General features: G+C 43.6%; 1 protein-coding gene across 10 annotated transcripts in view; it reads left to right on the plus strand.

Moving 5' to 3' along the window:
- The first annotated feature begins 1,113 nt into the window (after positions 1 to 1,113).
- Positions 1,114 to 16,689, plus strand: part of CDH8 (cadherin 8) — a 351,388-nt gene continuing 335,812 nt past the window's right edge. For 8 of the 10 annotated variants that reach the window (XM_035725212.1, XM_035725213.1, XM_035725209.1 and 5 more), the window contains exon 1: positions 2,368 to 2,505. The gene's annotated coding sequence lies outside the window, so the exon portion shown is untranslated. Of the gene's footprint in view, positions 1,684 to 2,367; positions 2,506 to 10,673; positions 10,795 to 16,689 lie in introns of those variants that run through there. The other 2 variants (XM_035725208.1, XM_035725207.1) reach the window with 2 other exon arrangements.

The following is a 16,689-nucleotide window of genomic DNA, read 5'->3' on the forward strand; positions in this document are numbered from 1 at the left end:
GAATTGTTAAAGAGGCAAATGCCTTGTCTTTCAGCATCCCTGATTATTTTAGAAATATCCTTATAGGGCTTTTTTAACATTATCCTAATCCTCTTTCACACTGCTTAATCACCCAGACCTCTCCTAAGAATTAGGAGAAAATTATTAGGAAATTCCTATTGCAGTGCTCTGAGCACAGATCAGCACGTGTAGGGAGGGCTACCTTGAATTCTAGTTGCCAAAATTCAATGAAGACAATGTATAGAGCTGCTCCATACATGTAGGTAAGGCGAGGCAAAACAAACTCATGCAAACCCATGGTACCTAAAGCCACTGGATTCTCACTCTCTTCACTTTGTCGAAATAGTTGCTGCTGTTGTTTTCCTGGAAGAAAATGAGATTTGGGGATATTGTCTATGTCTACCATTCTGGCTTTGTTGTGAGAGGAGTCTGTTACTTGGGATGATTTCCAGCCTTCAGTAACACAAAACTTTTTTAGTTCTCATAAATTTAATAAAGTATCCCAAGGAAAAGTGTGGATCATTTGTTCAGACTGAAAGTGAATGTCTTAAAATTAAGCACAACCCCAAATATCTATTTCTTTGTCCACTTGGGACTTCCTGGTCTAGCAGCAGTTATAATTTGATTGTGGTTTTTTCCAAGAACTCCTGAATTCCCTGCAAGCAGACACAATCTGAGAGAAGGGACAGTTACTTCCTGTCTTGGGTGTGTGCACGCGGGAGAGGCGGGGTGGGTTCAGGAGGTGGGAGGGATACCTATTGGTTCTCTTCACCTCTCCCTCTCTGAAATAATTCACTAAGGTTTTTTTTTTTTCATATAATAAGTTAGAACGTGAAACAGATAAGAGACCTATAGTCAATATTCTTTTAAACATTTCACAATGTTAGATGCAACACATATACACAAATGTCAAATCTGCATAAAACATAAACTTATTGTGCCTATTTTTTCATTCTGTTCACTCTGTTTCATTAATTTGAGTCCGTACAAGCTCTACAGACCTTGCCTCTGGTTCTCTGTCCCCTATCCCCCTTCTGTTTCTGTTCCATCCCCAGATAGTAAAACCTTTCCTCAGAGCTCACCTCTGGTGCACAGGGCATGGACTAAATCAGGGTGGCCTGTGGAAGAGAGTTAAACAAAAAATAAGGATTAGTTCATCTTATTTTTCACTAATTTTATCAAAAGATTATCACAGTGGCTGAATATTGCTATGTGTTAGCCTTGGAGGTGAGAAAAGAAAACAAACCCGGACCTCCTAATTTATGATCCCTCCTTCCTGTACTGGCTCTAAAGTAGCCATTTCTCAAGACCTGTGTGGAGTCCATCAGAGGACTTGAAGGGGCCACAGACAGGGCATCCCTTGGTGGAGGCAGAGGAACTGCAAAAATGGTGCCTGCGAGCAGATCTGGAGGCCAGGGCACACTGAGAAGACGTAGCAATCGCTCCCTTTATTTCCCAAGCAAGTTCTGCTGTTCTTTTCATGCCTTCTTACTGCGCGCCCCTCCTGGCTGCCCTGTGCCCTCCCGGATCCCATTTCCCTAAAGGAGTAGAAGCAAAGGGACGCTAGGAATGTGCTCCACCTACAAGACCACGACACGCCACCTCTAAATCGTAGCGTCTGGTAGTAGGCAGCGGTCTGATGAGCACCCCACTCTGTCCGCAAGAGGCTCTTGGAATTACGAGGTAAGCTGCCCACGCGCACCCCTTTGCCCTGCCGCTTCCTCTTCCGCCCACGGAAAACGGCTGTGGGTCATTAAGACGCTTTTCAAGGCAACGCTAAGCCCCGGGGCTCAGGTGAGACTCGGGAGAGGAAGCTCGCCGGCACCTCCTCCGCATGCCTTTATCATCTGCCAGCTCTCTTCTCCCGGAGCTTGGCCCTCCGCGGGCTGCGCGCACGGCACGGAAGGGCGCATCTTCAGCCGGGGCTCTGGCGGCGGAGACGCGCGAGGCGTGCCCGGGAGCCAGGAGCGAAAAGTTGGGCGCCCACTTGGAGCGGGGAAGAGCGAGCGAGCGCGCGACAGCCGAGGGGGAAGGCAGGGAGGGGGTGGGGAGGGGGACTGCTTACATGAATTTCCAAGTGGTAGACCTGCCTCTGCGCTCTGCCCAATGAGATCCGTCAGGGGAGGCACCCGGCTCACTTTTCCACATCACTTCACAGTTACATTTGGCAGGCAGGCGGGCTTGCATGCCGGAGTGCTCAGCCCAGAATTAGCGGATTATTCGGAACCTCCTCAAATCTCCGCTGTCGCCGGTCTGTGCACAGACGGTCCCGCGCACCCACCCGCTCGCTGCACTTCGGGCTGCGGACACGCAGAGCCCAGCGCGCCGGACCCGCGTCTCCACACCGAGCCCGGCAGCTCCGAGAGGCATGAACGGAATCCGGAGGCGGCTGCCCAGCGCGCGGGAACCGCTGGGTGCTCGCCGCTCTCGGGAGCCGACCCCGAGCACCTGCAGCCGTTTGTGAACCGGGAGGCTTGACATTCCCCAGCGCGGAGCCCCTCAAGAGTAAGTGGTCCTCCTTTGCCTCCCGTTTTCCTCCAAGCCCCGAGAACGCAGAAACGAACGTTTCCTTTAAGAATCCCCATACCCCTTCGGACACCTTGCGCGTCTCTCCTCCCCCCCCCCCGCCCCCCATGGTGGACGCGGGTTCCTAGCTCAGGCGTGGGGCTGAGCTGCGTCTTCTTTCTTGATCTGCACAGCCGACGGGGCGACCTCCGGGCTCTGCCTGAGGATTTGGCAAACTGCTCTTGACAGTAGATCCTGGGGAGTAGCAAGCAGGCTGTGCCTCTTTAGTTTTCCTGCCGGTCTCTCTCTCCGCGGTCGCCTGGCGATTTCGCCGCCTCGCCAGGCAGGCAGGCGACGCTGCAGCCGCGCGCCTTCACTGCGGGGTCCGTGCGTTGAATGGGAAACACCCGCCGCTGGTGCTGAGGAGGGTGCGAGCCCGAGAGGAAAGGAGGCGAAGGGGCCGGGTGCCCCTTTGCTGCACCTCCCCACCCCCGAGGACAGGGAGGGCGACCCCCGCCTTGAGGCTGGGGGCCGCGACCCAGCAGCGACAGCCTCAGCGCGAGGCTTTCCCACAAGTGGCTGCTCTAGCTTGCGAGGCGTGGTGCCCGCTGCAAACTTGCTGGCTCTCGAGCCGCTCCGTGGCTTTGCAGTCGCCAAGACGCTGGCCCGAACCCGGGCAGGACTCCCCTAAGCGGCGTCCTTGGCGAGCCCGCGAGGCTGCACTCCCGGAGGCGCCCTGAGCCGGGAACTCCGTACCCTCTCTCCCAGCGCCCGCAGAGCGGTCAGCTGCGCTTCCTGGCATCTTCCTGCTCCCTTTCGGCGAGCACTTGGGGGACGGGCCGCCCTCCCTGCCGGCAAAGAGGGCTCTCGCCTGGGTTCTGCCAGCGCGTAACAGGTTCATAAGGGACCTACTCCCCTTCTCCCGGGTTCCAGCCCAGCCCGGGAGACGGTGAAAACCTGCCGATGCCAACAGGTATCCACAGTTTCCTCCGCTTTCCCTCTCCCAGACCAAAGCTTTCCCCACCCAATCTGGCGGAAGCCTCAAAGTTTTGTTACCGTTGACCCTTCTCCGCAGGCGCTGAGCCGGCGGCTCGTCTAGGGCTAGCCGTTTGCCTTCTTCTCGAGCGGAGATGGCAGCTGTGTGCTTGGGTTGCTTAAATGTAGGAAATCAGACAACATTAATTGTTGATTGTTGCAAACGCACATTAGTCCGTAATGGAAAATCAGGCTGGCAGCTGCTCACTTCAGCTCCAGTTAAAGAACAGAGCTTATAACCAAGCAAGCGGCAGGGAGAAAAGGTCTTTGCAACTTTACCACGCCTTCCTGAAAATTCCACCAGAGTTTCTTCTTTAAGAGGCACGATCCGACAATCCCTTAGCGCGCCCAAGCTGCTAATCAGATCAGCCGGCTGCTTGCTTTCACCTGGGTTCACACCGTTTGCGGGCTGACAATGGGAAGGCGGGGGCTTCGGAGAAGGTCTGCGAGAGCACTGCCCTCTCGGGTTGCGTACCATCGCGGAGCAGAGAGGAGGGACTGGGGTCGGTTGGGGCCGTTGTGAAGCGCCTGTCCTCAACAAAGTGCTCCCGACAGCCATCTCAATGGTTAACAGCCCTTCCGGGGCTGTCACCTCCGGCTTCATTATGGGAGCTTTTCAACTGGAAAACTCTATGTGGGAAAGAGATATTTATGTAAGATTCGAGAGTGGGATTTTCCATCCATTCACCCTCGCCGCTGTACCTCACTGCATGCAAAATGAGCCCTGTCTTTCAGGCTAAACACAACTGAAATTTCTGCCCTGCTCTTGCCTTTCATCAGCTGTGTCCAGTTTTGCAGGGATTTTTACCTGGGGTGTGTGTATGTGTGTGTGGTGTGTAACACACACACGGAAAATTTTACCGAGAGGCCTGATACCTTTGAAGGATGTTATCTAAGGGCTACATTTTTTTTTTCTCTTAAAGGGAGTTCTACATAAACATCCTGTCCAGACATGTTTTCCACTTCTTTGAGCTCTGTGGCTGAAAGAAATTCTAGGTGTATCCCTCTTATTAAATAATACTCATAATAATATTCTATAATTCTGCTTTAGCAGATTTGAAGCTCCCCATCACATAGTCATTTCATGCTGGAGCAGTTACAGGATTATAAACCACCTTTGAGATATATATATATATATATATATATTTTTTTTTTTTTTCTGGACTCTGAAGAGGGCTTGGAGCTTGAGAAAATCTCTGAAAACAAAGATTCTCCAGCAACTCCAGGGATTGCTTCGTTGAGGGCTGCTCAATGGCAGTTCATCTTCCTCATTCCATTCCCCACACTACCCAAATGAGTGTCAGAGTATCCTGTGACCATCACAAATGGGCCATATATTTTAGAGACGCTGGCTAATGTTCTCTGAAATTTGTGCTGTAATGCTGTCATTTAAACTTTTAATCTTTCTCCCCTGCAACCTGGATCTTGTGTTTCCAATTATTATTACTATTAAAAATCACTTCTGCTTTATAATCCACACGATCTCCCCAAACTCTCGAGATTTCAGTTGGGTAAATCTCTCCATGCAAGCCTCTTATCATTTTTTTTTTTTTTTGGTTGCATTTTTGATGCCTAGGATGCATTTTTTTGAGTTCTTGAAGGTGTTACGAATTTTGCCAAACAATTTTATGGCTGCCCTCACTAGAATAGCAGCTCCATTTGCTTGCTTTACCCATATCAACTCTAAAGGAAAGGAGGTCTTTAACCGGAAAGTAACTTTATTGGGGCATCAGGTAGAACTCTGGTCCAGGCAATTCATCTATCGCAACCCCTTAGTTTAGTACTGAACACACTTTAGCCAATGGTGGTATGCTTAGTGTAAAAACAAACAACCCATAAAACATGCTCAGCAGGATGGAATAGAGCACGTGAGGTAGTATTTGTAAAGGCTGTTGTGTGAGCATACTCATGATACAACATTTCCTTGTAAACTGTGCACAGATTTAAGGTCCGATACTCCTGGCTAGCAGGGAGCGTCGGATTTTGGAGCAAAGCAGGGAAACTCCAAAGAATGAAGGTATAAGGATTCTATTCAAGAAATTGTACTTCAGGCTTTTGCTCTCCAGGTTCCTCTCATTATTTATTGGTGAGGAGAAAGGAACACTCGCATATAGAAAAGTTAGACTCCATACTTCACCAACTGTTGAGAAAACCTTAAAAGTAAATTAATGCTTTAAGAAAAAAAAATCTTCATTTTCCTACTCAAGGTGGCACACCCCTGGCTTTATCAACATCCCAATTTGAGCAAGTTTTCCATGCAAAACCAGAAGCTTTTCAGGGATAAAATGACATTCAATTTTCTATTTCCAATCACACTTTTCTGGTCCATCAGCAAAGTTTTGTGTTTGACAAATCAAGGAGCAGGCATAATCAGAGTAGCCTTTTAATTATGGATGTAGTCTAAAGTCTCAAGACCTTCTTTTGAAAATATTGTGCTCAGTGACGCTGTTGATGGTGGCTTCAGTCATTTTACATTGCTTTACAAAGTTATTCAGAGAAGCAGGAAAAAGGCACAGTTTTTTTTTTTTGTTTTGTTTTCAGCACTGTTGCATTCACAGCTGAAATGGACTAATTTTGCTTTTTTAATTTAGGAAAAGACTCCTAACTTTGGTATATTATACAACACCCACAGTGTCAGAATTAAACCACGGCTAGTCTTCGTTGCTCTGTATTGTGTGTGGTCTACACTCACCCACAGATGTGAACACACATGCACACGGATACAAAGAATTTACTTCTAGAAAACTTCGAAATGTGCCCAGACAGCTAACTCATTTAATGGTTCAAGTCTGGGAGTTGATTATCAAGTTCCCTTTGCCATTTCATCTGCCTTTGTTTGTTTTGCCCTCCTGCCTTCTTAAATTTGTATATTGACCAGTGTCTTTAAAAACAAAAATGTTTGCAGGGCTGGAATTTTTTCACCAGAATCCCATAATGGTATATGTGAGAAATGGAATAATATTTTGATGGAACAAGGCTGTCATCTGAATTAGTGGGGCTTAATTAACCAAATAGCTATTAGTCTTCTCTCCCTTGATTCCCATAGAAAGTTGTGATGAGCAATATATTTCTGCTGAACTGTTGGTTCTTGCCTCTGGAACCTGCTTCAGATATAAATATGAGGAGAAAATTATTTGAACCTGGCAACTTCAAAAGGTCAGGAAAGAAATAAGTTCAAGGGATGCCATTCAGCTGCTTCTCCCATATGCTGCCTCTAGCAAAATCTCCAGTGCCACTCCATGGCAAAGCACTAGGACCAGTACTGTTCCCTTTCTCTATTATGTCCCAAGCTTTTATTTCCTGAGTTTTAAATGTCATATGCTCTTCCTTATCATAAATATCATCCACACTGTTGCCTTTAGAAGTCTTGTTTTTTAAGTTCTTTTAGTACATAGAAACATATAGATGTGGTTTTCTGTATGTCTTTGGAAAGCCTCGTAAAAGAATAACACTTGTGTTCAGAACCTTCAAACTTTCCTGCCCTCTTGGCCAAAGACATACTGAAATGATGGTTAGTTGAGGGCTAAGCCCAGAGCTAGTGCTCAGTATACATTTGTTTAATGCATTGACAATTAGCAAAGACAGCCCTCTCTCCCTTTACTAGGAGATTCTCAATAAAGGCTAAGGTGGGATAATATCCAAAGTCTGGTATTGTGACTGTCTACCTTGATTTTCTCTCCAGAAATTGGAAAAATTGGCCTAAGTTGATCTTTAGATAGAACGTTTTTTTAATCCATTTTTTCATGTTCCACAAAGCATATTTTTCCTCCCTCAAAGTCATTTGTTAAATGATATGGGAACATAAAAGCATAATTCAGCTTTTGTAAAAAGGAGAATGCCTCTAAGACCAGACTTACATCAGGAAGGCTATTAAATTGTGTGGGATGCAAAGTTGTGTTTTATTGGGGAAAGTACTCTAAATTATGGAAGTGTCACATGTGTAACTCAGTGTCCACACCTTCCCCTTGCTGGAGATATATAAAATAACCGAGGGAAGAACTTTCCCTTCTTTGCTCCCCTCTCTCTCCCTCTTTTGCCTCTCTTTGGTATATTTTATATTCGAATGGAACAGTTCATATTAACCTCATGTGAACTGCAAGTCTGAACACCTTAGAAGACAATTCTGTACCTCTCTGTGATGAGTTACTAGCAGGATACCTGGCGCTCACATGTACACACAGGAAAAGAATGTATTTTCCATGATAAGGTCTTTCTGTGGATGTATTTATTCATATTTTAAGTGTGTTGAATATATTGCAAAGGAATAGTAAGTGGAATCTTATTCTATATATGTCATTAAGTGAATGTTACTGTACATTCATGTTCTATTACATGTTATAATATAACATTTTCCATGCATTGCTTCTTTTTAGATAGATTAATGCATAAAAGATGATTTTTTGATTCCTGATGTGACACAAATAACATAAAATAAGTAGATGAGGGAGTGGTAGAAATATCATAAGGGAATGCTTTTCTTATGCATGCCAACTCTTCTCCAGAATTTGATATAAAAATTACAAGGACACATTGCCTTCCTTATTTCTCTATTGCTATTTCAGCTTGACAAACAGAATTTAATTTTCTGTGTTCAGGTATTTCCATTTTCATATTGGGGATGCTCAAAAATATGAAAAAATTAATTTGCACCTATTTTGATTAGAATGCTAAGACATACTTAGGTTTGTCTTATTTTTGAATTTCACTAAAATGTAGGTAAAGATAGTGTACTTAGTGTACTATATAGGAGAGTATACTGAAGGTAGTATACTTACAGTCCATATAAGCACTTTAATTTCCATGACCTTTGCATCCTGCTTTATATCTCAGTATTATTTTTGTCAAATGATTGCTTGCTATCTTTCTACCCATCCATCATCTGTGTCCATAGTTCATGGTAATTCTGTCAGTGGGTGGTTCTTAAGCTATAAAGTCTTTGAAACATGGAAGAATGACAGTAAGGTGCATTTGTAAGGGTGGTTACTTTACAGTATAACCTAATTGGCAGAATCTTGGCTTATCATGCGGGGATACTTGGATGCGTTTCAGTTTCAGTATTACAGATTCTGTAATCTTGGTTATGTGATATAACTGATTTTAACCATTTCCACATTATGTAAGCAAGAAGGGAGAGCTTCTGATTTTTAGCCATCAGTCGTGCTAAAATTTGCTGAAATAAATGGAAAACATTTGTCGAATACTTTTGGGAGAAGACACTACCTGAACCCAGTCTCTGCTTAGCATTATCTTCACTCAGCAAATTTCTTAATAGTGTTTAGAAATCATTTTGGCCTCATCTTTGAGTTAGTAGGGACTCCCTACTTGGGCCATTCTCATAAGAAGGTAGATGATTATGAAATGAAACAGATTTTTTTTTTTTTTTTTTTTTTGTAAAGGGACCTGGCCAATGAAATGTTTGTCACGGAGTGGTTAAAATTGGGTTGTAGTGCAATTGTATGGTATGATGTAGCTGGCCATGTTTTTCATTGAGTGGTTACCAAGTGAATAGGTTCCATGTGGATGTTTAATGCCTATGCATTGTCCTCTCAGCAGAAAATAGTGAAGGCAATGCCGTGTGTTCAATGGGAAGAGAAGACATGGTTGGCTTTTGGGAAGGGGCTAAAAATATTGCCTTGTAGAAGCTTAATAAAACTACTTGAAGTCATTAATTGTGTGTTAGCAATGGGTAGGGGAAAACTGTTTATAAAATGTTTAATTCATACCCAACATGGTTCCTTTAATTTTTTTTTAAAGAAGAATTGGAAATTCTTTTATTTACCTATCTAAATAGAATGCTAGGATTTTCCCCAGTGATGTACACAGTAAAAAATTGAAATAAAGTTTTTTTTTTAATTGAGTCTTTGTAAAGCACATGGAATATTCAATAAATGGTAGGTATTGCTACATTGATAGAGTTTTATATACCTTATTTAATTTTTCCACAATCCCTCAAGTTAGAGAGTATGAAACACAGAGCATCAGTTCCCTCATTGGCCACAATTGAGATACATTCCCCATAGTTTATGAGTGATTGAACAGTGATTCAAATTACTTCTGACTCCACACTCAGTGTTTTCAACCACTGTCTTAGAGCTTCCCTCGTTCAGCTCTCTTACTAATTGGCAAGGATAAGGTTGATTTCTGTTGGTTACTGTGATTTAAAGGGTCTTGGTTCACAACCTTGGGAGTTCCTAGAATGAACTCTGAAACTGGCCCCTGTACACAGAGGGCAAGGAGTGACCAAAGAAAGTCAGAACACTCCCGACTGGTAGGTGGCAGTTTTAATACGCAAGGGAACTCATATGAGGCTTTCTCTCAGGTGGTCAAAAGATGAGTAGCTCTCCACACCTCCCTGCTAAAATCTTAAGATTTTATTTTATTTTATTTTTTAAAGATTTTATTTATTTATCTGACAGAGCATGAGCCAGGGGGAGAGGCAGAGGGAAAGGGAGAAGCAGATGCCCCACTGAGCAGGGAGCCCGATGTGGGACTCGATCCCAGAACCCTGGGATCATGACCTGGGCTGAAGGTGGACGCTTAACCGACTGAGTCACCCAGGTGCCCCGAATCTTAAGATGTTATATAGAGGTCTCCGTGGGGTTCAGTCATGTGTTCAGTCCAGGTGGTCTCAACAATACCTTATTCCCTCAAGGCTGAGTTCTTGAAGTGACTCCAAGTGAGGGGACAGTGCGTAGAATGTAATTCCAAGGACAGGGGAGCAGATAAGAAGTCTTTGAACCCCTGGGCCAGTTCTCTGATCCATTGGTGGTCACATCCTCATAATGACGTCTTCCAATGACGTCTTCCAACAAAGGGCGAGCACATTGTTTTCACTCCTTCAGTCTCTGTTAAGTTTGAGCAGATGATTTAAAGACAGCAGAGGATGTGGCTTTCAAATGAAGAAGGAGGGATTTAGATTAGTCCTGAAAAATCACTTTGGCATTACTGTGTCTGTAATCAACAAGGGATGCATGGGATTTCTGTTTATCTTTTTGAGATGATCTCAGTACAGTTCTGCTTTAAGAGAGTCTGTCAGAGTAGAATCATATCTTCTAAATCGTAATTTCATGATTTCAAGAAAGTTTTTATAAATAAAGGCCTGGGTCTGTAACACTAGAAAAGTGGCCTTATTTTGGCCTTGCCTTCCTCGCAGACCTAGTCATTCCATGCTGAAATTTCCATAATAGAACAGCTTCCATGTGAAGAACCAATTCTGACCCCTTGGGAAAGCAGAAGGCGTTTATTTTTGCGAAGGTAACCAATAATTGTGGAACTTTAAAGAAAAAGTGGTGTGTCAGTAACAGAGCAGAATGGATTTGGCGGATATTCTGGGTGGCAAAATAAGCAAATGATAAATGCTTTTGGATAAGTAAATAGCTGGATTAAGGATATGGTATGACACCAAGGAAAAATGACGAGAGGGCTGTGGCCGATGGGGAGATGAATAGTGGTGTGTGTGTGTGTGTGTGTGTGTGCGTGTGTATGTGTGTGTGTCTGTATAAAAACAACAACAAATCTAGAATCCTACTCTACAAGGGAATCTGGTCAGGGAATTTTGAAGGTTTTAGGAAAGAGAATTCTCTTGCATTGTATTTGGACATATGCAAGAATCCTCCCTCTCTAAAACCCAAATATAGCCCTGCCTGTTCTGTTCTAGTCATCCAGGGCTTGGCGTGAATTGCCTTGGGCCACACGCTGAATCTCCTACCGGTCTGTGTTCCTGAAACACCACTTTGAATTCAATGTGCATTTACCTGTTTTGAAGCAGCCTGCTAATGGTTCTAAATTCAAGGTCAGAAACATTTTTAATACAAACTCTCTGGTCCTGTGTCATTTTTGCTTCTATGAGATATTGTGGCCACTAAGCCCAGTGGATAATAAAAGCATAATTTCCTGTCAACCACAGTAATCTGCTGGATTGAATCTTAAAGTGTCTGTAAAAGCCCATTTTTATTTTAGACTTCACCTATCGGTGTGTGGCTTACCATTTGGAACTTTAATCTACGTTATTTACAAAATCGATAGTGCAATATATTTTTGCATAATGACTTAACATATCTGAGAATTGACCAAGTTCACCTTAAAAAAATGTTGGGGACAGCAGAGTAAGATCCAGGCTGTAATTAGAACTATCTCTAAAATGTGTGTATGAATGAAAAGTCAGATTGCAAGTCTGTTACCCAAGAGAAGATATTTTCTTAGGGGAAAATTCTAAAGACTTCTTGTAAGAATTCCAGAGAGACTGTAAAATCTCTTCATCTCACTATCTGGGTGTAAATCAGTGCAGCAGCATTATAATAAAGTGGATTGCTTGGCCAGACATACATACTGTGGTTGGAAAATCTAAAAATAAATTGATTTTTTTTTTTTAATCCAAGCTTTACAACCTTGCTCAATTTCTTCTTCCTTGCGTAGAGTTAAGCAGTTTATATACAGAGTTACTATTCACAATGTTTATTAATTCTGATAACAGTGACATAACATTTGGTTGCATCTCAAGATTTCCTATAAAGCTATTTTCTGATCATCAAAGAGAACATTAGCTCTGCCTGTGGCGGAGGTGCAAGCAATATAAATAGTATGGTTCTAATTGTCACAGTAGAATCTCATCTGTCTCCAAGTGAAGACTCTCCAAGACACCCTTCGCTGAGTGAAGGCCAAGTCTCACCACCTCCTGATAGTGTGTATGTGCATATGAACAGTTCAGTTAGTGGGACAGTTTTACCAATCCATGCATAAAGTACATATGGGTGTGTGTGTGCTGGGGGGTATTATGACATTATACAAAATTCCTTCCATTCATTCCTACTACCAGTGCAGGGGTTCTCAAAGTCTGAATATATGTATGTACTCTGTCACAGTGATGGGGGGCAGTGCGTGAGCACGGAGGAAATGACTTGGTACCACACCAGTAAACCCTTTGTTATTTTAAGGAAAAGTCAGAGTTGGGAAATGATCTTATTTGCTCAAACCCCAGGCTTCTCAAACTATGATCCTCAAACCCATAGCATCTGCCCTCACAGGAGAGAGGATTCAAATACAAAGCCTCAATTTACTGGGTCATAATCTGCATTTTAGCAAGATTTCCAGGTGATTTGTATGCATATTAAGGTTTGAGAAGCTCCCCCAGGGATGTCAGGAAAGGAACTCTTACTAGGTTTACCACAGCTGATTGTTAAATTTTCAGGAACTGCCAGAACTTGTTAGTGGCCACACTGAGAGCTTGAAATTGGAGGGAGTATTTACATTATGGAAATCAAGGATTCTTTTTTTCTTTCTGAGAGCCACTTAAATATTTAACATCATACCCTTGTGTCTAATTGTTACTGGTCTTCCTTTTTAACAGAGAAATGACCTCAGGCTCTGACAGTATCTAGTTAAGTGCAAATAAAACATTATTTAAAATAACAGTCTCTCTGTGCTTCAGTTTGTGTATCCCTAAAATGGGAATGATGATAAAGTAATAATATTTACATTATGGTTATTTTGCAGAGTAGGTGTAAATAAATACATAGCTGTGTGTATTCATATAATGTGTATGTATGTATATTAGTATATGGTCTTTCTTGGTGATTTGCCATATGCATACATATGTACGTGTATGAGTTGATGATTTAATATTATCCAAGATAATAATACTAAAATAATACCAAAAAAATAAGACTTTCAATAACATTTAAGTAATAGTACAGGTGATTTAAGAATTTGGCAAAGTCTGAGGGAGGGTTATATGAGGGTGCTAGAAGTTCTGTGCAGGGGAGGGCTGTGGAACCAGTATGGTTGAGGAAGGGTTTCGGTAGAGTTGGGATAACTTCTCCCCAGAGCTCTGCCACCATCTGCAGGACACTGACCAAATCATTCCTACTTTCTCTGAAAAATGAGGAGTTGGGTTGGAATACCACTCACCTGTTTCCCATACCCTGTCCAAGGGATGGCACGTATTTCTGTTCCCCCAAGTCTTAGAGAAATCAAACGTGTTCTTCCCTCTTCATAAAGAACTGGCAGAGGAGAGGGTACCCTAGCTGACAGGTACTCTGTGGAGACCATGAGTAGGATGAATTTGGTGGGTCTCGAGCAGATGCTCAGATCATGGATTAGAAGATCTAGTAAGTAATGATTTACAAACGGCCTGAGGTCCTGGATTAGACAGTGGTCTTTTTCTTGTTCATTGCTTGACTTAAATGCCCTTTCACACCTTCCTGTTCCCCAGTTGGGTAATTCCTTCTCAACATTCAGATGCCACTTTCCTCCAGGAAGCCTTCTCTAATGCTGCCAAGGTGAGTGGCATACCCATCACTCTGTATTTCCCTAACCCGTCTCAGCCTGCATTTCACTAAATACTGTCTCTGTTTCTTAGTCTGTACCAATTAGACTCTTTGCTTCCTAAAGAGAAGAGCATTGACCTGTTTGACCATCTCCAGTGCCTGACAGTCAGTATACAGACGTCAAATATTTATATAATGAGAGAAGGGGTTATGTTAAGAAAGAGAATTTTGGAGTTAGATTTCCTAGATTCAAATAATGGTCTGCTCCTTACTGCAGGTGGTTTTGTTTTTTTTTGGGGGGGGGGGCAAGTCCTTTAATAATTCTGTGCCTCAGTTTTGAACAAAACAGTGGGAGGCATAGTAAGCTTTAACTAACTGTTAGATATTGTGTTAATAGGTACTATTTTTGCCTATGCGTATATTCCTTTATTAATGCATCCTTTCTAACTAATAAATCTATGTCATTTTATATAATTATTTGTATAGTTGAGTTTGTTATCACTTTTCACCTGATTCTGGTAAGTTCAGGTAGAGTACCCCTCATGTCACATTCCTTCCTGAGTGCCACTTGGTGGCTTCCATCAAGGAAATGTCTGTTACGTGTTTAAAATGGGATTAAATTTTCATATCCCAGAATCATTAACAACAGAGCAGATGCCAGAATATACTTTCAGAGTATTTGGCACAATTTAAAAATAACTGTACGTTCTAGCCTTTCCTAATTGCTTTAACAAGATTACCTCTTCATCCTCAAGATAAACCACTTAGGTATTATTATAGTTGTTGCTGTTATTGTTGGTAGTTGGACCCCAGATACAAAACTGGAAAGTGTAGCTCTTTAACTAGAATTCAACCATGCAGGCTGATGCTGGAGGAAACTCAAAACCCACTCAGGCTTCTTGTCTTTGTAGCACTCAGTCCAAGAGAAGGGCATGCATGGCTTTTGAGCATTCAGGGATGGCCTGTCATATAGAAGGTGTATTTGGAGAGAGTATACCCTTTTTCTTGAGAAGTGTTTATTTTTTAAATTTTTAAAAAGATTTTTATTTATTTGACAGAGACACAGTGTGAGAGAGAGCACAGAGAGAGAGAGTGGGAGAGGGGGAGGCAGGCTTCCCGCCGAGCAGGGAGCCCGATGCGGGGCTAGATCCCAGAGCAGGGAGCCCGATGCGGGGCTCGATCCCAGGACCCCGGGATCATGACCTGAGCCGAACGCAGACGCTTAACGGCTGAGCCACCCAGGCGCCCCTGCTTGAGAAGAGTTTAGACTGAGGCTGCATGGACAGGATAAATCTCTCCTTCCTCCCCAGTACCACCTACCCCTTCCCAAATCCCACCTTCTGGAAGGTTTTGGAGTGCCTCGTGTCACTCTTGTACCTTGCACACTCCTTCTGTAGAGGTCACACGGCTGAACCCTTTGCTCTTTCCTTTGACCTTTTTGCCAACGTCTCTCAAGGGCAGGGACCATGTCGACAGCCCCTTCACAGTCTGACTTAGGAAAACCACAGGAACCCCAGTTCAGTGAGTGCTTCCCATGGGTTCCTGCTGCTTTATAAGAGTGTTGATTCTGACTCACCGTCCTGCCTGGAGGAATTATTATTGCCATTTTGCAGAACAGAAAACTGAAGCTCAGAGAACTTCAGTATCCCGTCCACCATGACGGAGACAGCAAGTGGGAGGAGCTGGGATTCAAACCCGGGCTCGTGTGCCTCCCCAGCAGAGTCCGCAGCATACTACGGTGCTCCCTCAGCACCATCCCGACCCCCTGTCTAGGAGAGGGGAGGGTAGATGATGGCCGTGCTATGAATGCTGGTTAAATAAGTAAGTGGTTTGGCAATTCAGAAAGATATGAATACTTGGAGATATTTTTATTGAGAATTTTCAAATTTTGTTTTTGTTTTTTAAAGATTTTATTTATTTATTTGACACAGAGAGAGAAAGCACAAGTAGGCAGAGAGGCAGGCAGAGAGAGAGAGGGAGAAGCAGGCTCTCCACTGAGCAGGGAGCCGGACGTGGGGCTCGATCCCAGGACCCAGGGATCATGATCTGAGCTGAAGGCAGCCGCTTAACCGACTGAGCCACCCAGGCGCCCCTCAAATTTTGTTTTAAACTTGAAGCCTGCAAAGGTCTGCCCTCACAGTGGCACGAGGGAATGTCTTGGTGGAAATTTGCTCTACAGGAAAGCGGGCCTTCCCTTTGTGTGCTGCAGTTCTGGGGGAAATACTTTGTTCTTGGCTCTTGTTTTCTCTGAGCTGGTTTCCTCCGGAAAGCTTATCTGTAAACTCTTCAGTTTACAAAATAACTGCTGCTTTGCACTGGTTCCCGTAGGCACTCATCGGGGTGGGGCCCCTTGAGGTATACAGTCCTCGAGATTGAGCTGGGCCCAGGCAAAAGGTAACAAGCGGGTGATCCCTCCGGCCATCTTGTTAGATCAGATACAGCCTGTGTTTGCCGCAAAATCCGGGCCTGCCATTTCAGCTGGCTTCACGAAGGCCACTCACTGGCCCAGCCAATGTTAATGATTTTCTTGCTTTCCCATTCTGAGCCAGAATGGAACCAGAGACCTTGGGGTGAAAGGTTCCCTACCCCATTACGAATTCCCTGAGCCAAACCGATCCCGATGGTGTCTTGAGGAATTATTTTCCCATTTAATCTAATTCAACAAGGCTTCTCTCTGGGATCTGCAGTGAACATTATTTCTTTAAAAATAATTTTTTTTGAGAGGGAAGAAACACATTTTGCCGTGCTGAAGGTAAGCAAAAAAATGTATTTGACACCTCAGGTAATGGGGAATTTTTTGCCCATCCCTTTCTGAATCTCCTCAATTGAAAATTGTATTTTTACCATATTTCATTCCCAAAGGAGCTTTTCATAATTTAAATCT

This window comes from Zalophus californianus, chromosome 17 (assembly GCF_009762305.2).
Source record: "Zalophus californianus isolate mZalCal1 chromosome 17, mZalCal1.pri.v2, whole genome shotgun sequence".
In the NCBI taxonomy this organism is placed as follows: domain Eukaryota; kingdom Metazoa; phylum Chordata; class Mammalia; order Carnivora; family Otariidae; genus Zalophus; species Zalophus californianus.